General features: G+C 32.2%; 1 protein-coding gene and 1 long non-coding RNA gene across 2 annotated transcripts in view; one reads left to right on the top strand and one right to left on the bottom strand.

The window, feature by feature from the left end:
- Positions 1-333, bottom strand: part of LOC127732830 (uncharacterized) — a 127,376-nt gene extending 127,043 nt beyond the window's left edge. The window contains exon 1 of the mRNA XM_052242010.1: positions 203-333. The gene's annotated coding sequence lies outside the window, so the exon portion shown is untranslated. The remainder of the gene's footprint in view (positions 1-202) is intronic.
- Positions 334-19,463: 19,130 nt separating this feature from the next.
- Positions 19,464-25,393, top strand: LOC127732879 (uncharacterized). Its single transcript, XR_007996468.1, has 3 exons — positions 19,464-19,605; positions 24,168-24,264; positions 25,328-25,393. It is a non-coding gene; the product is annotated as an uncharacterized LOC127732879 (long non-coding RNA).
- The last annotated feature ends 2,352 nt before the right edge of the window (positions 25,394-27,745 follow it).

The following is a 27,745-nucleotide window of genomic DNA, read 5'->3' on the forward strand; positions in this document are numbered from 1 at the left end:
CCAAAGACACACAGATAGAATCGGTATTCATCTTATTGTAAATAATGATAACCAACGCCGGGAACTTAGTGAATACGAGTTCGATTTTTTAATCAAACCAATTATCAGCACATAAAGTGCATGATACATGATTCTTACTGGCAGGCGATCAACAGAGATATCGAAACAGAGTCAACACTGTTGGGCTTCCGAAAATACTTACCAAATACAGTATTTACTCCAGCGACAAAGGTTTTTACTTCTGTCAAATCTTTACCGTGGCTACATAATTGGTTACAAATCGCATTCTGTTTAGACAATATTGACTCTACACTTGGGATAATTCCATTAAGGTCTTCGTGAACCTACATATTTTTATAAAGCACAAAACATTATTAAGCATAGGAATAACTGATTGCAAATTCAAATAAACTCATGATTAGCATTTCGTCAGAGACGTTTGATTGAATCTTATATAGAATGTTTAAAAGGTAAAAAAAATATAGGAGCAATAAATTTAACAAAACAAATATTTACAAATATTATACATTATGTACAGCAAACATGAATCAGAGACCAATTGAATCTGCTTCTAGTTATTTAGTAATATGAATAAATAGAAAGTTTATGATTATTTAAAATCACCTGCTTTTAGCTGTTGGTAAATGAAAATGATCAACTCTTTTTTTACATAAAAAGGTATTCTTTAACATATTGTATCGAGTGATGCCTGAAATCCCATTCTATTTGTCGGAAAAGCTTTTTGTGTATAAATAAAAAAATGGTTATACTAAAATAATAATTTTATAATGCATTATTGTTCACATGATTAATAACGAATACCTTTGATAGCTTGTCGGTATTCTGTAACATTCGTTCCCCAAGATCATTCACAGAACATGTTGTAATCAGATCAATTGTCATTTGGAACATCTTTACGCTCGTGTGTCCGATATCACTGGCACATTGCAACGTAGCAGTTTGTAGTTTTTTCCAAGTCTGATCGAACATGTTTTTTTCTAGTTGTCCTTCTGGCCAATGAGAAATAGTATTTCTCACCTCTTTGATTACTTTCATCCATCTAGCTATTTTTGTAGTAATGTGCAAAGGGCAACAATGTTGAATTATTGCATTAAGTAAGGTTAGATCAATATCAATTACTTTAATTGACCTTTGCGCTGATACTTTACATATACAATGTTGTGATATCTGACTTCCATTTGTCCGTTCATGGCCAGCAGTAACGGTTCCGTTTGCATCGTAAAGCTTGGAATATTGCTGATATCCCAAGCAACCACGCTTTGAATGTGCTGCTATAGAAGTAGCTCCAAAGCATGCACAACAAGGTATTTTGGGGTAACGTTCATGAAATAGCTTGTGTTTGTTTTTTGGATCATTCAGGTAATCTTCAAAGTCTTTACCATTGGGTATAATCTTCAATTCAAAATATTGCTGAACGACGTCAATTGCTGGTCCAGTAGTAAAAGCAATTAACTGTAAAAACCGTTGTTTCCCTTCCATAGAATATCTGTTGACATGAAATATAAAATATGATAAAAAAAACTAGGTATTAGATTAATGACAAATGGTTGAAAACTGGAAAAATTAATTGCGATTAAAATAAGTAAGAATAAATTATACTTTCTACTTAAATTCATTCATTCTGAAAATAAATCATAAAGTCCTACCATTTTATGCAATTACCTGCATATATAAATTACTGGGTTTTTTTTCTTCTTATCGTTCAACCTTGTGAGTGATATTCATTTTAATGAAGTTTGCTGTTAAACAATTAAGGAAATAATCTTAAAAAAGGAAATATCTCCTTCTTGCGTAAATTTTCATATCTTGTCCTGATGTGGCCATACTATTCGGTTCTAACTGCTCTTCACTATTCAAAAACATATAGTTTAGCCTCTAGCTACACCCAATAGACAATTATTGTTGGAACGCGTGTAATTGTAAAATTGGCACCACTAAATTAAATGTTTTCACTATGAATACACATATATAGTTTTATTCTAAGTAAAACAATATGCAACCAAAAAAAAAAAAGACATCTTATTTGCATTTTCCGTACTTTTTAATTCAAGAAATTGTTTTCTCTACAGACATTCAACTGTTAACGCATCTTCCAATAGTATCCGGTTTGTTGTTTATGGCTTTAGACTGTTTGTTTTTATTGTTAATCTTATAGTTGTTAGACGCGAGAAAAGAGGGTCTTGATTTTTTTACAACAAAGAGAATATACACACAGTCATTTTTGACACAAATTTTCCGCAATGTTTTACCTAGTCATGATTTTTTTAAGTTTGTGTATGTAAACAAAATTAAAACCAATGAAACAGAATTATTTGGTTTTGTTCTGACTTTTCTTTGAAAATAGAATCTCCCGTTCTTGTATCCCTGAACTATGTGTGTGTTTCTTACTTCTAATTTTCGGCCAAAAAAAAAACCCCGATAATCTTATTACCATTATTACACGAACCTGAAATTGTAAATGTATATGTATATATGATATTGGAAAATTTCAGGTTGAGAATTTCTAAAGTTCGACATATTTCAGTATTACAATCGCAAACGCTAGAAGTATTGTTACAGTTTTGATTATAGTATAATGTTATGTTATTTATAACTACTAAATAGTATTTCTGAAGATTCAGTTATCATATTACCTTACAATCAAGTGGATATGTTTCAAGAAGCGTTAAGATAACGAGACGTTCGATCCAGTTTGTCTTTAAATCCATTTACATCCTGAGTAAAATAAAAATACAATAACGTCCATTGTTTACGTATCTAAATACAATTGAATTCTTATAATTCGAAAGAATTTGACAAAGAATCTACCGCTATATTATTTCAAAATGTGTAGGTCTTCAGTGCACTGGTATCGCTTGTTTAAAGTATTTATGCTTTTACTATCGTTTTAACAGGATTTTATTCTATCAGGTTCATGAAATATACATTTGAAGCTTATCAGGTCAATTTGCTTAAAATACCCCGAATGCTATAAAAACTCTACCCTGGAGCAGACATGTTTCAATGACGATTTCAGTTTCTCTAGTATCTATAGTCTAAAGATACATGTACATTAAGAAAGAATCGATCAATGAATTTTTTTAGATATAATGTAGTATACTTGATATAAAGAATGTCACACGTAATTAAAAACCAATTGTTCAGAGAACAATTGAAGGTCTTTCCACATCAATTTTCTAAATAATTGATAAGAAACTACTTCTGGGTTACTCAAAGTTACTTTTTGCGTAGAATCATAGGTTTCGTCATACTGATTAAATAAATATATGGTTTCTATTTTCTTTTGTTTGAAATAAGGGAGATAATTGCCAACTTCCGGTTTCAGAAAATGTCACTTCCAGTCTCATATGATAGCTGTATTTACACTGATTCCAAAAATATATGGTTTATATATACTTTTGCCTGTAAAAGGAGACAAAATTGCTTACTTCCGGTTTAGAAAATGTCTATTTCGGTCTAATATGACAGTTTTATTCACACTGATTCCAAAATATATAGTTTGTCAATACTTATGCCTGTAATGAGGGAGATAATTTGCTACTTCCAGTTATAGAATTCACTTCCGGTCTCAAATTATAGGTTAAGGTATGCCCATTTAGAAAATATATGATTTCTAGGTACTTTTCCATGAAATAAGTGCCAAAATTACTACTTCCGGTTCACTCAAGGTCTCTTCCGGTTTACATTTTCAAGGTCATATGTCACCCAACGTTTTGCAAAAGACCTTTTGGCTTTTTCGTTTACCAATCTGAAGTAATCATCTTTTTTTTTCATTTACCTTAAAAAAAACATTTGAGGGGCAATTACTCATAGAAGATGTCGACATATGATTGTTTCAGACCAAATATATCATATCTTAATCTTATTAAAGCACACATTTTGCACTAGTTCTTCTATATATAACTTTAAAAATGCAAAAACCATGCAAAAGTCAAAATTGAAAACATGACCTTGACCTATGACCGTGACCTCATTTTCTAAGTTAGGACCCAAGGACATCAAATATAAAAAGACTAGGTTTTTACGGATTACGGTTTATCAGTTACAAAAACATAACGACAAAATTATAAGGTAAAAGTAAATAACTACTATAAGATTTCACCGGCTGCTTCGATCCATATTAGCCAAAAATTTCTGAGGATGTAACGAACAAATTGCAAAAGAAACATTGCATACATAATTCATTGGTTCAAATATCCCCGTCCCGATTTAACGAAGCTGTATATTTTCATACAACCCAAACTCTCCTTTTTAGTTGTAGATCTTGAATTGTTGGTAGCATCTGCTGCAAATAGAGTGTGATATTTAAGATAGAAGACAAATGCGCCAAAAATGTTTCAAATATTTTCATTTCAGAACGATAACATTTTCAAAAGGGATGCGAAAGATACCAAAGGGACATTCAAACTCATAAGTCTAAAATAACTTACAACGCGATGAAAATATGAAAAAGACCAACAGACAAACAACAGTTTACAAAACACAACATAGTTCAAGTTGAATATAAAGGTGATTAATTTGGTTCATAGATCTTGGCAGATATTAGGTATATTTATGGCATTTGTCAGAATTCTGTATCTATTATGATTCCAAGATAGTATTTAATATTACCTAAATTTGGTCTACGATCTTACACTACAAGTCATACAGGCCACATTGCTAAATGGATCGAAGTAAGTCGAAAACTCCTTTAAGTTGTTGTTTTAGTCATAATGTTATTTCTTATCTTTGATTGCTGATAATCTTTGCTAAAATTGTGCTTGTGAACAGAAATTTACTTCACTTACTATAATCTTTACACTTCAGAAACCATCATCACGTTTGGTGCAACTAGTAGTCGACGGAAAATGTCTTCCAATAAGATTATGTAGTTAAATTGAAGCAGGGTGCCCGCAAAGGCTCCCCAATTGGACAAGCTGAGCATATAACTAATTATTTGCGTCAGTAAAATTAAGGAAGATTTACCTTTTTCGGTCAAAACCAGCTAACCTAAATACAAGAAACTGAAATTGTTTTTAAAGATGTTTATATATGTTAATGGAATGTTCTTGGTCAAGAACTTCTAAACTTCTTCGTACTTCCATATTTCAATTCATTTCATTGAAGATTCGGTTACTATATTACCTTTACATCAAGTTGATATATTCCAAGATGGAAAGATCACCAGCAAGATCCAAGCTTTTCTTTAAATCCAATCACATGATGCTTAAAATACACTCTCAACAAAATGGCGTCCGTAATTGGTGTAGGTTAAAACATGAATTCACAAAATTTTAAATAATTCGATGAATAATTCATCTTATAAAAGAAAAAAAGTATAAAAACATAACATACTCCTCTTAGCGTTGATGAATCAAAACAGAAGGGGGTTTAGATAATTTTTAACTACTAATATCATCTTTCCTTCAAAGTGTAGATTTTACCTTTGTACCCATATAACAAACTAGATCAAAATCATAATTGATCGTCAGTTAAAGGTATTCTTTTGTCTTTAACTATTATACTGTGATGTTAAATGATACAATCGTAAAAAGAATTATTTTGTCAATGTTCAAACGTATGGAACACCATGAGTGCAATAAAAGAGGAAAAAATGTTTTGGAGATTGAAATGTGTAATATTAGTTTTTTAAAACACAATCATTTGTTGACTTGTAGAGGTTTTTTTTAGGAAGGTGAGCATTGTTTACATGAATATTTTTACCTGCGTAATAACTTCTACATAATTCCATATTTCAAACACAATCAATGGAGGTATTGTATTGGTTAAGATATAATGTTATTTTGTTAATAACTGCAAAATAAGTTCAGTGAAGATTTGGTCACTATATTACCTTAACATCAGGTTGATATATTCCAAAAAGCGTTAAGATCACCATCCGGTTTTAGTTTTGCCTGGAATTCTAATTACATGTTGCGTAAAATACACTCACAACAAAATAGCGTCCAAGATTTGTGTATTAAGCTACAATTGAATTCTTAAAGTTCGAAAGAATTGGACGAACAATCTCCGTATTTATGTTATATTATTTCAATATCTGTAGGTTTTCAGTGCACTGGTATCGCCTGTTAAGAGATCTTAAGCCTTTAAGTATCGTCTTAACAGGATTTTTTTTTATCAGGTTCAGTAAATATACATTTTTATTATATAGTTAGTAGTAAATACAGATAAATTGTATGTGTAATACAGTCATTGGCAAGCGTGCTGTATCAGCCACCCGTGATGATATCGATATCAGCACGGTTGCAAAGGCTTTATCACACCTTTAATCTGTATGACGTCACGTCATCGATTGCAGTCACTGTTGCAAAGGCTTTATCAAACCCCTAACCTGTATGACGTCATGTCAAACTGTATGACGTCATTTTAAATCCCCTTATCTGTATGACGTCATGTCACATAAAAAACATCTACCTGAGGTACATGTATATAATAAAGTGTATATGATATGGCTTTTTCAATATCACATACCGTATCAACCCTCAACCAATATAATCCCTCGAGCAGAGCTCTTGGGATTATATTGGTGTCTCGGGTTGATACGGATGTGATATTGAAAAAGCCATATGATATTCTCTATGTAGCTGATTGGGTCAATTTGGTTATTTCCTCTTTAGTTGTAGGTTTTGAATTGCCAGTAGTATCTGCTGCAAACAGAGTGTGATATTAGATACAGAGGGGGAACACAACATTTCCGAACATTTGTCTTTAAGGACGATATATAGGTTTCAAAAAGATAGGTGGGAGATACCAAAAGGTCACCCAAAATCATAAGTCGACAATAACTGATAAAGCCATGACAAAAAAACGTAAAGACCAACAGTCAAAGTAAAGGAGCTTGATTTAATCAGGTTATAATTGTGGTAGACATAGGAGGTTTTGTTAAATTTGATTTTCAAGATAGTTTCAAATGACATGTTACCACAGTTTTTTTATATGATCTTGAAAATATAAGTCATAAGGGTCACATTGATTAATTGACCTAAATAAGGCGATATATCCTTTAAATAGTTGATAATTTCAGTAATAAGGACATTTTTGCTCTTGTATTGCTGGTTATCTTTTTTAAAAGTGTGCTTGTGAACAGAAATTTACTTCACTTACTATAATCTTTACATTCTAAGAACCATCATAAAGTTTCATTAAACTAGTAGTCAACGTAGAATGTCTTTCATACGATTATGTAGAAAAATGGACGCAAGTGCTCGCAAAGGCTCTCCAATTGGGCAAGATGAGCATATAACTAATAATTTGCGTAATTAAAATTGATGAAGAGTTACCTTTTTCGGCGAAAACCTAAATACAAGAACCCGAAATTGTATTTAAAGGCGGATTAGCTACGAGATATTACAAAAAATAAAATATGATTTTTATATTGTTTAATCTTAATTGAAGTGAAAAAGTGAAATAATAATTCGCTTTTAGCAGACAATTTAGTTCAATTTTGTAAAAATGAGCTAAAATAAACATGGTTGATGAATTATTCACTTGCAAGTGAATAATTTGACCTCATTGAATCCGTATTCATGTGACCTTCAATTTAATTCCTTAGCTGGAGACTGGTTACGCATGTATTCGTCTATTCAGAGTTAAAGAATGTCAACATTGAAAGTGAAACAAGGATGAACCATTTGGTTGACTGATTCCATTCCCCAAAAAAAATCATTCTTAAGCAGGTAAAAATGATGATAAACATACTTTTTAACCTATATTATGAAATCAAACAGACCAAGAAAAATTCAACTGCATGTGGTCGCTATCAATTTATATTTATATGCATACTTATATCGGGTTATATGACCGTTGGCAGTCTGCAGATGCACTCTCAATAGTTAATTAGATGACATCTAGACAAAAATACACACAAAATGCATTGTTAATTGTTTATTTTATACTTTTTGTAATTTAGAAACTAGTATACGTTTTAGTATGTTATAAGTCGAATATGAGAATTTGGGTCAAATCGGTGAACATCAATTTGAAAGCTAATGCCCTTTAAAATATATGTTATACATGTTAATGAAATGTCCCTAGTCAAAAACTTCTAAACTTCTACATACATCCGTATTTCAACTGCAAACGATGGAGGTATTGTATTGGCTTTAGTATAATATGTGTTATTGATAAATGAAACATCAGTTCAGTGAAGATTCGGTTACTATATTACCTTTACATCAAGTTGATATATTCCAAGAAGCGTAATAATCACCTGCCAGTCCAACCTTGTCTTAGAATCTCATAACATGTTGCTTAAAATACACTCAACAAAATGATGTCTATAAATTGTGCAGTATAATACATCTGAATTCACATAATTCGAAAGAATTCGATGAAAAATCCATCACATAAAAGAAAAAAGAAAAAAACACAAAATACTCCAATAAGTGTTGATATATCAAAACAGAAAAGGTTCAAATAATTTCAAACTACAAACATCAACGTTTGTTTCCCGGTGTGGGATTTCCTTTGTTCTTTTATTACAAATAAGATAACAATCATCATTGACCGTCAGTCAAAGGTATTGTTTTGTCTTTATACATTGTATTGTGTTATTTAATGATACAGATTTAAAAAGAATTCTTTGGTAAATGTTGAAAACGTATGACACACTGTCATGATATTGAGTGCAATAACAGGGGAAATAATGATTTGGTGATAGAAATGTGTAATATAAGCATTCAAGGAGATACCCGTTTGATAGCCATGGGGGGGTTAGGGGAAGGGAAAATGTATTCCATGAAAATCCAACGTCCAAACTTCTACGTCCTTCCATATTACAATTGCGAGAACAACTGATTACATTATAATGTTATTTTGTTGATAACTAAGAACAGATCAGTGAAGATTCGGTTACGATATTCCAAGATGGAAAGATCACCAGCCAAATTCTATCTTGTCTTTAAATCCAATCACATGTTTCTTTAAATACATTCTCAACAAAATGGCGTTCGTAATTTGTGTAGGTCAAACAATTGATTTCCAAAAAATTGAAAGAATTCGATGAAAAATTCATCGTATAAAAGTAAAAAGTATAAACACACAAAAATACTCCTCTTAGCGTTGATGTATCGAAACAGAAAAGGTTCAAATAATTTTCAACATCTAATATCAACTTTCGTTCCCAGTGTGGGTTTTCCCTGTGTTCCTTAATAACGAATTAGATCAAAATCATCGCTGACCGTCAGTTAAAGGTATTCTTCTGTCGTAATGTATTATATTGTGTTGTTAAATGATACAGATTAAATATATTTATCTATTTGCATCCGATACAAAGACCGTATGAGTTAATCAGTATTAATTCCAAAAATGCCATCTTTAATGACTTGACAACAGTATCGTTACTATATCCCTTTCTGAATAAGTCTGTGTAAAGGATTAGTTAGCATTTTAGGTGAATGACGATATGTTTGTGCTTTGTATAGAATATTACCATAAAAGATTGGATGTGAAATACCTGAACGTTTACGATGTCTACACGTTGATTTATATTTACCAATAATGTCCTTGTACCGATGATATCATTTAGTAAATGTTTTGAAAATTTTGTGATATCGAAACCCCTGGTGTAATAATGTTCATGTAATACAGCGATTTCTTTCGTTAAAATCATGTACGTTGTTATATACACGAGCAAATCGAACAAGTTGAGATATATAAACACCTCTAGATGGTGACAAGGGAACGTCACCATTTAAAAATGGATAGTTAACAATAGGAATTGAAAATTATATTTTTTACGGTAAGTTTTGGTATATAGCTTCCCATTACAGATATAGATATCACGATCCAGGATATGGCAGTGTTCATTGTTATTATTAGCTTTATTTAAAGTCAGTTCAGCACGATAAATCTCTTTAGTGTACAAACTGAAGACGTCATTATTGAGAGCCATTATATATATCATCCAAATATCTAAAAGTGTTTTAAATTTTTGTATCAGATGTTATTTCGATGGGTCTTAGCTGATTTTAGTCATACATTGTAACTCGTAACAATACAGAAACAGGTCCGCAATAAGTGGTGCACAGTAAGTCCCCATTGGAATTCCTATAGCTTGACGATATACGGAATCTCCATAACGAACAAAAATGTTATTTAGTAAAAATTCAAGTGCAGTTATCGTATCAAAGCTCTCATTTCTGTTGTTACTAAAAATGAACTGAAAGAGTTTGAACATAAATATTCACATCCTGACTTTTAAAATGCCCTTTAATTAGATGTATGAATTTTGCTTAATAAGATTATGAGGCAAAGTGGTTTTTAGTGTAGAAAAATCAAAACTTTGAACAGATTCGAAATTACCAATATGAGCATGCAATTTATCAAGTACTTCCAACGACTTTTTGACACTTCAAAAGGAATTACTTCCACTATTTTCAAAGGCCTTATTTGAACAATTTATTACCAGGTTTTTTATTGTACCAAGTGTACTAGTAGGTAAAATTGACAGTTTAGTAGGGGAACAATGGTTTGAAGACGAAATAAATCTATATTTGTAAGGTGTTTTGTGCAGCTTCGGAAGCCCGTACATAGTTGGAACTTTCATGTTATTCGGTGCTGCTTGTAAAGAGGTAGCTAAAAGTTTATGTTTGTTACATATGTCATTTTCCAAAAATGGAGTCAGTTGGAATGCAGGTGATTTGGTGATTTCTTTTTGCAGAACCTCGATATAAAAGATTTACGACAAACAATAATGATATGATTGGCTGCATTTTCAGCTATTAAAAACTAATTCCTTGGCGAGTTCTTTTTATGTTTGATACGAGGAATAGAGCTATAATAGTTGTTGTTGGGAGTAAAATGTTCTTTAAGATGTGTAATACGAATATCAACTATGATCATTATTGAATTGAGAAAAAAATTTCTAAAAAAAAGATTTTTTGTCAGCTTTTTCACGTTTTATCCATCTCGTGTAGTAAGTACGAAGTGAGTCGTGGATGATGTTATGACACTCATTCCAATTAATTACTGACAGGGGCGATATCAAGGTCCTTTACTGAGGAATGATTTCAACTATCGGTCATGGACGATGTTAAGGTCTCTTGTTATTTGATGGGAACTGGGGCCATAAATGTATTTGTAATTACTACAATTTCATGACGTAGGTGTATTGTTACTGATATTAACATCTTAACACATTTCGCTATAATTAAAACACATATTTCCGGGTAGGTTTTTTGTAAATATAACAAATAAGAGGGAGCTCAGTATTATCAAAATAACCAGGAATTTGTTATCATCACGAATACCGGCAATATTTACAAAATCAAAAGCTTTATTGACATATTTAATATGAATGAAATGTTTTTTATGATCTTCAGGGCGATCAATTTTGGGAAACAGTTTAGAATAACAATATGCAATTATAATTTGGACGATTTCATACTTAGGACTGCATTATGGAATTGTGTTGCAATCCTCTAAAATTTGATGTAAATTTAATAACAGGTAAAGAACAGAGCTTGGTTAACAGTTAATGTCTGCCGTTGTTTTTTGAAATAGTAATTAGGTCCGAAATATATGTATTGTTGGTACGAAATTTTCTCTGGTTGCAATTTATTCTACACCCATGAGAACGGTTTTTACGAACAGTTTTAGAAATGTTATCCAAAATGTCAACAGAATCGGTTCTTCATATATTACCAATCCCCATGATGTTATCATTAAGAGCGAGAGGATAGACTGCCTGTAAATCAATCATTTTCCGTGTTCGTACAAATTTTTTGAATGAGAAATCCTCAGGCTGCTTATTTACTACTTCTAAAAGATGAACTGTTAAATACTTAATAGTATGATTGTGCTTCTTAAGGTGTTGATAAATGATACTTTTAAATTTATTGGGTCTTCTAAAACGATAAATGTGTTTTTGCGTGCGTTTAGTCAGATAGATTTCGGTTTCATCTAGGCACTGAATACCGCATCCCGGTTTGTTTCATGTAAGTAAATAGATAGCACTGTTAGTTTTTCCACTGTGTGTCCTATATGTTGTGGGGGATGCATAAATACCCTGCCCATCCAGTCTTTGTTTTTGTTAGATGTTTTTCTGCTTTGTATCGATCTGATGAGTTAAACCATTTACAACAGATTTTTATAGATTTTTTATTGTTTGTTCTTATGTTGTACTGTTACACCACTGTCCAACGTCAGGGGAAGGGTTGACACCTTCAAACATGTTTAACCCCGCCACATTCTTTATGTGCCTGTCACAAGGCAGGAGCCTATGGTTCAGTGGTTGTTATGAATAAGGCCGATAGTTTTTCAATTGAATTGTTTCATCTATTTCATGTCTGGGCCTTTTATAGCCGACAATACGGTATGGGGTTTTCTCGTTGTTGAAGGCCATACGGTTGCCTATAATCACTTACATCCATTTCATTCGAACTTTGGTGGATATTTGTCTCATTGACAATCATATCTAATCTCCTTATTTTTATACATATGTTTTAGAGAAGTCCGTATCTTGACTTCTTGATTTTTATTAAAACAAATTGTAGCAATGGGTGGATTTCTCTTAGGTTTGTATTTCATATCACCCTCCTTTTATTCTGACTGACCAGAAATTCAGAATCGAAATCTATAACTATTCATTCTAATGAGTAATTTTGTAATATTCGGTGGTAAATATTTCAAATTAAAATCTTCATTGTCATTTAAACTAAACTAAATATGTTTTAGACAAGTACAAAATTATTGCGTTTTAATCTGTTAATTAGATGTATGAACACAAATATTGCTTTGTACATGAAGCTGTGTTAAATTGTGTCTTAGATTTCTTCATAAACAAAATTCATCAAAGACTTCAAAACAGTGAAGAAGTATCGGTGTTTCATTTGTATACATCTTTGCAGCCAGTCTCAAAAAGCTAGCATGATATCGATATATTTACATTATACGTGAACTATTCTTAGCACAAGTAGTCGAAGGTAAAGACAGTGAGCGCTATTAAAGTAACTTGGCGTATGTTTTCAGTCGGTAATTTTCAAATGAAAACGATATAGATAAGAAAGTTATTGTTTTAGACAGTAAGAAATGACAGACATAAAAACTATCATAAAGTAGGGAATTTATCTAAACAGTGAAAATTTACCGCAACATAATCCCTCGCACGTCGATTGGGTCAAATATCAGTTTAATAAAAAGAAAGATGAACAAATAATTGTAAAGTTTTAAGACAAACGAAATACACACGTGTTCTAGAGTAGAGAATTTAAACAAACTATGATAATTTACATCGTACCATATTCCCTTCCACGTCGAATGAGACTAATGACTAATTTGCATATTCCTGGGTCCATTATCATCTAGTGAATAGTTTGTGACATGGTACCATTTTCTTGATTTGTGTTTTTACTTTTCCCCTACTTTCAGGAATTCGTGCGCTTGGTTAGTTGAGAAAATAGATATGTCATGGCATGCATTGTCAATCATATTTTGATTTTCTACTGTTAACATGTACAGCACTGGAGGTTTTAGCAGTAATTTGACATGGTGTAATTATATTATTCCGGAACCATAATGTAAAAAAAAATATAGTTCTCAATTTAGAATAAACAAAATATGTTCCAGCATCATAAGTTCTGAATTCTAGATCTGCTGAGATCAGAAGTGACGAACATAGTTCGTTCAACTTTGGTGTCTCAAATTCATCTCATTTTTTAATTCGTCAATTTTGCATTCGTCTCATCAATATGACCGTTTTAGGCCGTTAGCATAACACACACAACCATTCAACGAATTATTCTATGAAGAAATTCAATATTGTATGGCGTATTTTGTAAAAGCAATATAATGTGAATTTTCATATAGCTGAAAAACATTTATTCGCCCTGTTTGTTTTATTTAGGACAAAATTTTCATTTAATGTGGTATGGGAGTATAATTAAAAATGATAGAATGTGTTCATACTTTGCCAAAACGTAGTATATATTGATATAATTATGTTCAAAAATATAACAAAAATGATAGGTCTAAAGCTATGTATAGGTTGTGACAAATTGACACATTGTGTATGGATTATACAGGAGAACAAAATATGTGATTATAAACTAAACTAAATGATATAATTGTAAAATAAAACAACGGAAGATAGCTTTCAGAAAATGCTTTGAGAATATCAAAAGAAAAGATAGGGTCACCGTACGTTTTTTCCGGCTAAAATACAAAATAGCAAAATTCCATGTAGATTCCTTCAGAAAATGAACATATTCAGAGTTACTTCGCCTTTAATTGCCCCCATTTAAAAACATTAAAAACCAAGCAAAAAGTATGTACACTTGTAAAAATATTAATATCTTTAAGTTATAATCTTATAAATTTGTTTTTTAAATGAAAATTGACATTAGTTATCTGCATTCCTGCATCAAAGTTTGCTAACTTAATTGAAAATCTGGACCTAAGGTTCTCTGTTTTTTACAATCCAAGATCGCAAAAGACACATATACCACCTTTAAAGATAAGAAAATGAAATGGTTAACCAAATTCGTACAGATTGAGTGATTTATAATAAAAATAACCAAAATTGAGATATTAGTCACGACGTTTTATTTTGTCATGTTGACGTGTTTTGTTTTTGTTTTTTGTTTTTGGTTCTCTTCAGTTTATCAATCGAATTGATTGGTCTCTTTAAAAGAAGAATCCAGTGACCCGCTTGCATACAAACTATCTGTGCAATATTCCTTCAAAGCTGTGTGCCATAATCGTGAGTGTACATATTCTTTAACGTTTTCATTCTTAAACTAAGACTTAGAATCCGAGTATATATGTACTAACTTTTGTAATGTTTTATCTAAATAAATCAGAAACAAATTTTGACAAATATTTTTTTGTTATTGTTTGTTAAACTGCCAATTTAGTATAGATTGATTGGTTGGTTTTAACGCCACTTCCAACACTTTTGACAATTGCGTGTCGGTTAGTTTTTATGGGGGGTTTGGTGGGGGGGGGGGGGGGGGGGGGGTAGATTTAAATCATTGTTGACAGGCAAGTGACAATAATTGGACTACTTAGACCACTTGGCCCCGAGGCCCCTGCCAATGTAGTAATGAATCCAATCTCATGCAGGCTACAAAAATCATAAAGTTAAGGCCCGCTTAAGAAAGCAAAGGTGTATGTGCCAGAAAATTAAGTCACTCTAATCATACGTCCATTTTCACTGAATTAGTACACAATTTATTCAGGGGCCAGCTGAGGACCACCTCCGGGTATGGGATTTTCTCGCGTAAAAGACCCATTGTTAGCCTTCGGCTGTTGTCTGCTCTTTGGTCGGGTTGTTGTCTCTTCGACATATTCCCCATTTCCATTCTCAATTTTATATATTTAGGTATAAAAAATGCATTTGATTTGGTCTTTCCCATCACCGATGGAAAATTGAATGGTATAACTTTGTTTGACAATTATATGTTTTGGGAGAAAAACTTCATATTTAGAATCTGTGTACTTTTTAAAAAAAAGAACACAAAATGTATAAAATAGGGAGTTGTTAAACCAATTTATATTTACTTGCCAATAAACAAATTTTCCCACCTGCCCAAACACAGTGAAACTTTTCATGAAGGACTGTGAGCGGTTTAAGTGTTTAGATTTTTATTTTATTCTAATATTCTGTTTAAATGTTTACCTAGCATGAATACAAATGAAACAACATTTTGTTGAAGATTACTAAATACGAAATGCAAACAACCTTCTTGGGCGCCCGATGGCACTGTGTTCAAAGTAGTCCAACTACTGTATCACTAGGTTGTCGGCACTGCGACTGTTAGTTCGAATATCGCACGTGGCAGTAGCGTTATACTCTAATCTTAATTGAGTCAGACGAAGATTGTCTGATTTCCAGCGAAGGTTAGTGGTTCTCTACGGATATTTCTGCTTCCTCCACAAATGAAACTTACCGCCATGAAATAGTCGATGGATCAATAACCATTTTTAAGGATCAGTTGCTTGTTATTTCTAACACAAAGTAAAATAACAACAATACGTCCGGTGATAAATATTTCAGAATAAGACATTTTGTATAGTTACTTGTCTATAATTATTGAATGTCATAACTATGTATGACCGGTACGTCTAAACACTGCTAAGGACTCCTTAGTGCATTAAGGACTTATAATATGCCACTAAGGACTAATAGGGGTGCTGTTACATGTATTTTGTTTCATACTATGGTAGAGATTGATATTTAATGCATAAATTCCAAATTTTATAGAAAAAGAACCACAAATAAATGAGTAATTGAACAATGTTTATGCACGTGCAAGTTTTTCCTTGATATTGTCGAAAATCAGTGAACCGATTGACACGAGCTAACTTGCATAACAACTGATTAAATCGGGTCAACAATCATAGTCTTTGTATATGTAAGAGAATGATAATCCCTTTCTTCATGAATAAGTACGAGCGTTAGCGAGTACTTATCATGAAGTAAGGGATTATCATTCTCTTACAAACTTAGAATATTGTAAAGTGTTCAAGGCTCAAATGATCTATTCAAGAATTAGTTTCATTGTCAGTGCAATGTTTATAATTGATGCATGACTTCCTTTTTCGGCTTGTCATTTATGGATAAGTTTTAGTGATGTGAGGACTTTCTTATCATTTGGGAAATATTTTTAAAAAAATGCGTTATAGATATTAGGTGACACAACAGTAGAAAGAAAAGGTAGGAATTGTATGTTTCCTGATTGTGAGTATGAATGTAAATCATGTAATATTTTAGTGAGGAATTATCCTTTTTTATTTACAGTTTAAATCAATTAATACATTTGAGTTACAACTAAATTTTATTTCACAGCCAATAAGATTTAGGTTATTTTTTATCTGAAAGAATTTTTTTCTTTTTTTTTGCATTGCTTTGGTATTGTTTAATTTTATAGTAATTTGAAGTTATTAAAATTTTCATAATAAAATTCACGGTACCAATTTTACTGCACCAGTAAACTTCAACTTATTTTGAGATTTTTGTTTGTTTCACAATTTAACTTTTAGTCAGTTTCAATCACTGTGTGATAAATCCTTTCAATCTGATAAATGTGCTTCGGGGCAGTTGTAACTCATTTATAGAAACTCTTTGTTTTGAACTGTAAATAGACCCAACTAATAGGATAATCCTTTACTAAGAACATGATTTACATTCATTTTTCACAATTAAGAGGCATCCAATTCTACAATTTCATTGGTCGAGAGTACTTTGCTATATTCTAATTATTTAAAGTAATTAACATGTAAAGAATAGTGCTAAATATGTAAATTCAAATGTTTTGTTTTTATTTACATAGATACAAATATTGTGTTGCTTTTGTTTTATTTCTCTTCCGACAAAGTTATTTGCAATAGATGCACGACTTTGATGTGCGTCAGTTATCGAGGTAGAAAAATATGAGTAAATTCTGCAAAACTATAAAACATAATGCTTGCTACTTGCTCCATAGTTCATACGAATTGCGATTATATAAAATTGAAAAAATCACGTGGAGTCCTTGTGGTTTAAGAACAAGTTTGATAGCTGTTTTTCAGAGGCTTCATACGGTACTTATTTTTTTGTTGTTTTATCTAAAAGTAAATGAATTTAAAAAAAATCATTAATCGAACTTTAATCAAATGAAGTTTCATTTTCAAATATATAAAGGAGACAAATATTTGAAAAAAAATGTTCAACTGTTTTTAGTACATTAGTCATTATATACGAAAAATTACCAGAAAGCCCACTTTTGTCATGATTGTATATTATAATTGCTTATTTATTTGTATTACATACAACTATAATTAAATTCGATATTCTATGCTCCCTTTTTAATATAGATTAGACCGTTGGTTTTCCCGTTTGAATGGTTTTTCACTAGTAATTTTTGGGGCCCCTTATAGCTTACTGTTCGGTGTGAGCCAAGGCTCCGTGTTGAAGTCCGTACTGTGACCTATAATGGTTTCCTTTTGTAAATTTTGACTTGGATGGAGAGTTGTCTCATTGGCACTCATACCACATCTTCTTATATCTATCAAAAGCCTTAATATACGAATAATTCCCGAAACTTAAGTTGAAATGTTATTATTTTCGTATGTGTTAATTAAGAGCAAAAGATATAATTTTGTCAGACAAAAAACGATGATTTGTACAAATTGAAATAGCTAAGAAAATGTTCTTTTACCAAATGATGTGAAAATTATAACATTTGTAATACTTAATGCTTCATAATCTTATCTTTAACGACTTCTCGTCCTGAATATGCATGAAATATTTGCCACTGAGTGTTAAGCAACCAACAATCAATCGATCAAATATTGCACTGAAAAATGAAATAAACAATAAAAGCAACAATGTTATCCATCACCTGTTGTCTGTCGTCTATTTGAACAGTAAATATACTTTGTTTTGTCCAGAAATATATTCCTTGAGGTAAGTCTAGGGTTCCTTTTTCTGCCCTTGGTCTTTTTATGGTAAATATATCTAATGTCTGGTTATTTTCTTATGAAAATAATGAATTTTTCATATTTTTAAAGATAATAGTGTAATCAATTATGTAATTTGACACGTTTCTAACGGTTCACTGATTTTCGGCTACATCAAAGAAAAACCGGCACGTGTCTAAACATTGTCCATTTACTCATTTATTTGTGATTCTTTTTCTATAAGAATTTGAATTTATGCATTAAATATCAATCTCTATCATAATATGAAAACATTAAATACATGTAACAGCACCCCTTCTAGTCCTTAGTGGCATACTATAAGTCCTTAGTGCACTAAGGAGTCCTTAGCAGTGTTTAGACGCACCCATGTATGACCTCTAGATATATTTCTAGTTACTAGTATATGTTAATTGGTTGCTAATTCATTGCATATTGCTCACATAATCTTTTCCTTTAATATATAAAATACTGTCAAAAAAGAAGACTGGAATTTCTTTTGAATTGATATATACATGTTTTTTTATGAATGATCAATTATACATGATAATGGCTTTTGAATTCATTTGTAGTAAATGACTATGAATTTTCATGTCTCGTAATTCTTGTATAAATGAGAGTTTGGATGGAGGTCCTTATTATTTATCCTTTTAGGAGGATAGAGTAACGCGCATATCTTAGGGGTATTCAGAATAGAGAATAATATGAAGAACAAAGAAAAATGGACAAAAAACGAATAGAGAATAATGGGCAAAAGAAATAAAAAATAGAGAAAATGGTCTGGATATTTAAGAATTAAGACATAAAGGACCCCAAGTCCACATCCTCACAAATCGTCAGAGGTGATTTTGCAATGTAAATTTAATCGAGAAAGAGCGTAGTGCATATATATAACAGTCGTCCTTTTTAAGGACCTTGTTGATGAAATGTCGTTAGCACAACTGATGAAATCGTTATGTACACATAGTTTTCACCTTGTAAAGGACGATAAAATACGTATATAAATATAAACGAAAACTTATCTTTGTCAAATAAGGTTATTTGCATACCTTGACATCAAAACTATTTTAATTTTTATCAACAGTGTTCATATCGATCATACAAAATGGATATTTTAGGACTGATAGACATAAACGGATGGATTTTGGCTGTGATTTTTCTTTGTCTTACAATTATTAATATATTCTTGTAAGTTAAATTTGAATTTTTTCATTTATTTTTATAGAATTTAACCTTGACACATAAGGGTACACAGAGACACATTATGTATAATTTTTTTTAAGTTAAATCCAATTTCCGGACACCTCGAATGAAACAGTTGCAAGAATATAAATTAGGCGAATATCTAAACTATCTGATCTTACACAATTTTAACGTATCTATACATCGTCAACGAAGTCAATTTCAACCGTGGTCTAGAAATTGACACGATGCTACATGTACAATCAGAAAAAAAATGGTTACGGTGTTCCAATCTTAAAGGCTTTTGCATGTATTCATAAGTTATATTTGACGGGTCCAAATTTATCTTTGCCTCCATACATGGCATCTACTGATTTGCGAATGTGACTACCAACATTTCACGCGGCACATCCAAGCTTTTCCACTTTCACTTTTCACTTCCAATTTTGTTTCCCTCTTTTCCCCAGGTCTCACTTTTATTTGTCTCTTATATCCCACATCCCCTTTGTTCACCCCTATATCCGTCATCCCTAATTTTTACCCTCTTTATACCACATCCAAAAACGTGTCGCCCCCTAATATGTGATTTTGTTATAATTATAACATTAACGAGTAAGCGACTCACGATAAATCCGAATCGTAACAACATTGAAAGTGAAAAGTTTGAAGCTGTACAGTATATTTCAATAGACAAATCTTCAACATGTATCAATTGTTTTTTGTGCATTCATCTAAGTTTGATAAAACAAAAATGAAATTATCATATACGCATCCATTAATGATGACTATTATAAACGACGCGAGATATGTCTTCAGTGAATCCTTAAACTTTGAAATTTTCAAAATACTAAGAATTTTCTGCCCCATGACTAGGTAACCTTACATGTAGATGTCTATGGCAAAACTTTTAAGAATTTTGGGTCATCAGTGTTCTTCCACTTCGTACTTTATTTGGTCATTTTTAAATTCTTTGATTCGAGCGTCACTGATGAATCTTTTGTGGACGAAACACGCGTCTGGCGTACAAAATGTTAATCCTGGTATCTATGAGGGTTATTTTCTAAATGAGACCTGCTCCATTATTATGTTTCAATCTCTACCAAATATTCCTTCCTTTCTGATTGGTAGTCTAAATTTTTCCATTCTCTTATCCTGTCGCCCAAATTTGCAATATTTGTTTTTTTTTGAAGTATTGTTTAAGATGCTCGTCAAAAATAAGCCTTAAATGTGTGCGTTACTCAATCAATGTATGAGCGCCATGCAATGCTTTAACCTTAGATCTAAACTTCATGTCGTTTGTCTTTTTGGATAGTTTTTTTTTAGATGTGTGTCTATCTAGGTAGCAGAGCCCTTTCCAACTTATCTTACTGATTTTTATGTTCTGCTGTTACATGTACACCAGTATCCAATGTTTGCAGGATTTTTGATGCTTATAAACATGTGTAAGGGCACCATATTATTGATGTGCCTGTTCCACATCTGGATTTTTTAACTCAGTGGTTTAATGGGTCGCTTTCTGTCATATAAGTTTTTTGTTTATTTTCTTTGCTGTTCGGCGTGAGCCAAGGCTCCGTGTTGAAGCCTGTACTTTGACCTATAATGATTTACTTTTACAAATTGTGACTTGGATGAAGAGTTGTCTCATTGGCACTCATACCACATCTTCTTAATATATCTATATAACACTATTGATTCTCTAGTTTGAATGGTAACACAGAATCACTTATAGCTTATCATTCGGTATTAGTTTTGATAACTGTTGGAGGCCGTAAACTGACCAAAAAAGCTGTAAACAGCGACGACCGTTGGTGTCTGGTGGATAGGTGTCTTTTTTGCAATTATACCACGTCTCCTTATTTTTATATTCGAAGCCCATTAAATAACCCGAAAGTGTGCGATTTTTCTCATTGTCTACACATTCTATTGAAAAAGTAAGACATTTGAAAATACCTAGAGAAAAAAACACTATGCCCATCCTGTAATACATTGGAGGATGAAGTTCATTTTATTTTATACTGTAAAAAAAATTCTAAACTAAGAGATAACTTTTTTGGAAATAAAGTTCAACACATGCCAGATTTTATGTCCTGGGAAGATATGAGAAAATTAAATATCTTCTTTGCCCATCAACCTAAAAAGAAGTAGAAAGATTAGGGGCATTAGAACTGAGGACAGGGGACTCTTGATTTATTTATACAAATATATATAAATAGATTGTTTTGCTTTTTTACTTGTGTATGATTTATGAGATATGTTGTCATATGGTTTTGTTTTTACTTGTGTATGTTTTATGAGATATGTTGTCCTATGGTTTTGTTTTTTACTTGTGTATGTTTTATGAGATATGTTGTCCTATGGTTTTGTTTTTTACTTGTGTATGATTTATGAGATATGTTGTCCTATGGTTTTGTTTTTTACTTGTGTATGTTTTATGAGATATGTTGTCCTATGGTTTTGTTTTTTACTTGTGTATGTTTTATGCGATATGTTGTCCTATGGTTTTGTTTTTTACTTGTGTATGTTGTATGAGATATGTTGTCCTATGGTTTTGTTTTTTACTTGTGTATGATTTATGAGATATGTTGTCCTATGGTTTTGTTTTTTACTTGTGTATGTTGTATGAGATATGTTGTCCTATGGTTTAGTTTTTTACTTGTGTATGTTTTATGAGATATGTTGTCCTATGGTTTTGTTTTTACTTGTGTATGTTTTATGAGATATGTTGTCCTATGGTTTTGTTTTTACTTGTGTATGTTTTATGAGATATGTTGTCCTATGGTTTTGTTTTTACTTGTGTATGTTGTATGAGATATGTTGTCCTATGGTTTTGTTTTTTACTTGTGTATGTTTTATGAGATATGTTGTCCTATGGTTTTGTTTTTACTTGTGTATGTTTTATGAGATATGTTGTCCTATGGTTTTGTTTTTACTTGTGTATGTTTTATGAGATATGTTGTCTTATGGTTTTGTTTTTACTTGTGTATGTTTTATGAGATATGTTGTCCTAGAAAATAAATTTCCATGATCACGGATCACGAAAATATAAAAAAAAAAAAATCTGTAAAAAAACGGATCACGATGGCGAAAATGCGCCGATCACGAAGAACGAAAATAACCCATCAGGCCCCTCATTGGCACAAACAAATTTATATATGTTTAGAGTTTATATGACAATAAATATTTGAATTGAATTGAATAAAAACACGCAAGAACAAAAATTAATATGTTGGTGAAAGATTCTACTTTTTTGGAAATAAAGTTCAACACATGCCAGATTTTATGTCCTGGGAAGATATGAGAAAATTAAATATCTTCTTTGCCCATCAACCTAAAAAGAAGTAGAAAGATTAGGGGCATTAGAACTGAGGACAGGGGACTCTTGATTTATTTATACAAATATATATAAATAGATTGTTTTGCTTTTTTACTTGTGTATGATTTATGAGATATGTTGTCATATGGTTTTGTTTTTACTTGTGTATGTTTTATGAGATATGTTGTCCTATGGTTTTGTTTTTTACTTGTGTATGTTTTATGAGATATGTTGTCCTATGGTTTTGTTTTTTACTTGTGTATGATTTATGAGATATGTTGTCCTATGGTTTTGTTTTTTACTTGTGTATGTTTTATGAGATATGTTGTCCTATGGTTTTGTTTTTTACTTGTGTATGTTTTATGCGATATGTTGTCCTATGGTTTTGTTTTTTACTTGTGTATGTTGTATGAGATATGTTGTCCTATGGTTTTGTTTTTTACTTGTGTATGATTTATGAGATATGTTGTCCTATGGTTTTGTTTTTTACTTGTGTATGTTGTATGAGATATGTTGTCCTATGGTTTAGTTTTTTACTTGTGTATGTTTTATGAGATATGTTGTCCTATGGTTTTGTTTTTACTTGTGTATGTTTTATGAGATATGTTGTCCTATGGTTTTGTTTTTACTTGTGTATGTTTTATGAGATATGTTGTCCTATGGTTTTGTTTTTACTTGTGTATGTTGTATGAGATATGTTGTCCTATGGTTTTGTTTTTTACTTGTGTATGTTTTATGAGATATGTTGTCCTATGGTTTTGTTTTTACTTGTGTATGTTTTATGAGATATGTTGTCCTATGGTTTTGTTTTTACTTGTGTATGTTTTATGAGATATGTTGTCTTATGGTTTTGTTTTTACTTGTGTATGTTTTATGAGATATGTTGTCCTAGAAAATAAATTTCCATGATCACGGATCACGAAAATATAAAAAAAAAAAAATCTGTAAAAAAACGGATCACGATGGCGAAAATGCGCCGATCACGAAGAACGAAAATAACCCATCAGGCCCCTCATTGGCACAAACAAATTTATATATGTTTAGAGTTTATATGACAATAAATATTTGAATTGAATTGAATAAAAACACGCAAGAACAAAAATTAATATGTTGGTGAAAGATTCTACAAAGAAAAGTGCAGACGCCTTTGTATTAATTGTACGGTTTAAAAGAATAACGTTCACAATGTAATTTTTTTAAAGAAAATTATTCAACTATTTTTAGAATATTACCTAGAATGCATTTTTTATTTCAGCCATTTCAGATCTAAGCATACAGTATGGAGTCGAGCAGGAGTTCCAGGTCCAAAATCGAAACCGTTTGTCGGAATAACTCCATTGTATAGAGCTAAAGTAAGACAACTTAGCCATATCGTTCTTTAAAAAAAACCCAAATAAAAAAAAAAAAAAAACCTTGAAATATTTGCCACTGGACGTATAACAAACATTGATTAATCGACTTGATAACGTTTCTAGAATTATGATTAAACCTCTGCATGAATTTCGCCGTTTCAGAATCTGGAGGACTATCATAGGGTAATCTCATTGGTCGTACTCCAAAATGAAAGCAACGTCATGTCGTTGCATGGTTGAATTTCAATTGTTTTGGACGTTGAAAACCAATTACAGCGTTTGTATATACGCTTTGGAGAATATTACCCAAAATGCATTAGATTCTGAAAAGGCGAGTTGCCTTAATTGTAGTCTCGATAACCCAGATGCATATATAAATATAGCTATACTTTGAAAAATAAAGCGGCTGGATAATTAAGACTACCTTAATTGTGACAATGATGTCTGGTTCTTATCTGTCCTGAGTCTTTAAGGGGAATCCCATTCCATCTCTGTCTGTATTTTACTTATCTTAATTGTCTTAGAGAGTATACGTATACAGGGTGACATGTGTTCAAATAATTTACACGTACTCACGAAAAAGGTTTTTTAAAGCTTTAATTAATTTGATAAGAGATTTTATTAGATTGGAATATTTGGGCATTTACTGGTAACTGTTATAGGCAACATTTTCTGTTAAATATTATTTTGATTCATTATTATTTTCTTTTTATCTCTTCCGTCTTATAATCTCATACCTAATATTTGTTTGAACTAATTAAGGAGTGACTGTTATATTTTTTCTCTCTATGAAGAATAACATCAAAAATGTGATGCACACTGAATAACCCGCGTAGTGTACCACATTTTTGATGTTATTTCTTCTTATACGTAGACAGAAAAAAAAATTACAGTCAGACATTCCTTATGTTATAATTCTAAATTCCATTTTTAAGGAGTAAATCATGAAAAACATTGATTACGTCACGTTCACATGACAAAATTACGTATATGAGCTGATAGACATAAATCTTTCAATCAATCAAAAGACGTGTTACATTCGAAATTATTAATTATTTTTTAGGGAATGATACAAACTGATCTGGACCTAGTGAAGAAGTACGGCAGATGTTTTGGGTAAGTTAAATCAAACAGACCAGGACCTAGTGAAGAAGTACGGCAAATGTTTTGGGTAAGTTCAATTAAACATACCAGGACCTAGTGAAGCAGTATGGCAGATGTTTTGGGTAAGTTAAATCAAACAGACCTGGACCTAGTGAAGCAGTACGGCAAATGTTTTGGGTAAGTTAAATCAAACAGATCAGGACCTAGTGAAGAAGTACGGCAAATGTTTTGGGTAAGTTAAATCAAACAGACCAGGACCTAGTGAAGAAGTACGGCAGATGTTTTGGGTAAGTTAAAGCAAACAGACCAGGCTTTGGTGAAGAAGTACGGCAGATGTTTTAGGTAAGTTAAATCAAACAGACCAGGCTTTGGTGAAGAAGTACGGCAGATGTTTTAGGTAAGTTAAATCAAACAGACCAGGCCTTGGTGAAGAAGTACGGAAGATGTTTTGGGTAAGTTAAATCAAACAGACCAGGCTTTGGTGAAGAAGTACGGCAGATGTTTTAGGTAAGTTAAATCAAACAGACCAGGCTTTGGTGAAGAAGTACGGCAGATGTTTTAGGTAAGTTAAATCAAACAGACCATGCCTTGGTGAAGAAGTACGGCAGATGTTTTGGGTAAGTTAAATCAAGCAGACCTGGACCTAGTGAAGAAGTACGGAAGATGTTATGGGTAAGTTAAATCAAACAGACCAGTACCTAGCGAAGAAGAACGGCAGCTGTTTTTGGTAAGTTAACTCAAACAGACCCGGACCTAGTGAAGAAGTACGGCATATGTTTTGGGTAGGTTATATCAAACAGACCTGGACCTAGTGAAGAAAAACGGCAGATGTTTTTGGTAAGTTAACTCAAACAGACCCGGACCTAGTGAAGAAGTACGGCAAATGTTTTGGGTAAGTTCAATCAAACATACCAGGACCTAGTGAAGAAATACGGCAAATGTTTTTGTTAAGTTAAATCAAACAGACCTTGACCTAGTGAAGAAGTACGGCAGATGTTTGGGTAAGTTAAATCAAACAGACCTTGACCTAGTGAAGAAAAACGGCAGATGTTTTTGGTAAGTTAACTCAAACAGACCCGGACCTAGTGAAGAAGTACGGCAGATGTTTTTGGTAAGACTAATCAAACAGACCTGGACCTAGTGAAGAAGTATTGCAGATGTTTTGGGTAAGTTAAATCGAACAGACCGGACCTAGTGAATAAGTACGGATGATGTTTTGGGTAAGTTAAATCAAACAGACCCGGACCTAGTGAAAAGTACGGAAGATGTTTTGGGCAAGTTAAATTTAAAATACCCAGATCTAGTGGAGAAGTACGGCAGATGTTTTGGGTAAGTTAAATCAAACAGACCTGGACCTAGTGAAGAAGTACGGCAGATGTTTTGGGTAAGTTAAAGCAAACAGACCCGGACCTAGTGAAGCAGTACGGCAGATGTTTTGGGTAAGTTAAAGCAAGCAGACCTGGACCTAGTGCAGAAGTACGGCAGATGTTTTGGAAAAGACTAATCACACAGACCTGGACCTAGTGAAGAAGTATTGCAGATGTTTTGGGTAAATTAAATCAAACAGACCGGACCAAATGAAGAAGTACGGATGATGTTTTGGGTAAGTTAAATCAAACAGACCCGGACCTTGTGAAGAAGTACGGAAGATGTTTTGGGTAAGTTAAATCAAACAGACCCGGACCTAGTGAAGAAGTACGGAAGATGTTTTGGGTAAGTGAAATCAAACAGACCCGGACCTAGTGAAGAAGTATGGCAGATGTTTTGAGTAAGACTAGTCAAACAGACCTGGACCTAGTGAAGTAAATGGCAGATACTTTGGGTAAGTTAAATCAAACAGACCAAGACCTAGTGAAGAAGTACGGCAAATGTTTTGGGTAAGTTAAATCAAACAGACCTGGACCTAGTGAAGCAGTACGGCAGATGTTTTGGTTAAGTTGAATCAAACAGACCTGGACCTAGTGAAGAAGTACGGCAGGTGTTTTGGGTAAGTTAAATCAAACAGACCTTGACCTAGTGAAGAAGTACGGCAGATGTTTTTGGTAAGTTAAATCAAACAGACCTGGACCTAGTGAAGAAGTACGGCAGATGTTTTGGGTAAGACTAATCAAACAGACCTGGACCAAGTGAAGAAAAACGGCAGATATTTTGGGTAAGTTAAATTAAACAGACCTTGACCTAGTGAAGAAGTACGGTAGATGTTTTGGGTTAGTTAAATCAAACAGATCAGGACCTAGTGAAGAAAAACGGCAGATATTTTGGATAAGTTAATTTCATCTTATATCTCACTGATAATTTATGCACGTTATTTTTCTTCGTTTAAATTAAAATTAACTAATTATAGTTATTGACCAAGCAAGTCGGTATATATCATTTA

Source organism: Mytilus californianus, unplaced genomic scaffold (assembly GCF_021869535.1).
Source record: "Mytilus californianus isolate M0D057914Y unplaced genomic scaffold, xbMytCali1.0.p SCAF_29, whole genome shotgun sequence".
Classification (NCBI taxonomy): domain Eukaryota; kingdom Metazoa; phylum Mollusca; class Bivalvia; order Mytilida; family Mytilidae; genus Mytilus; species Mytilus californianus.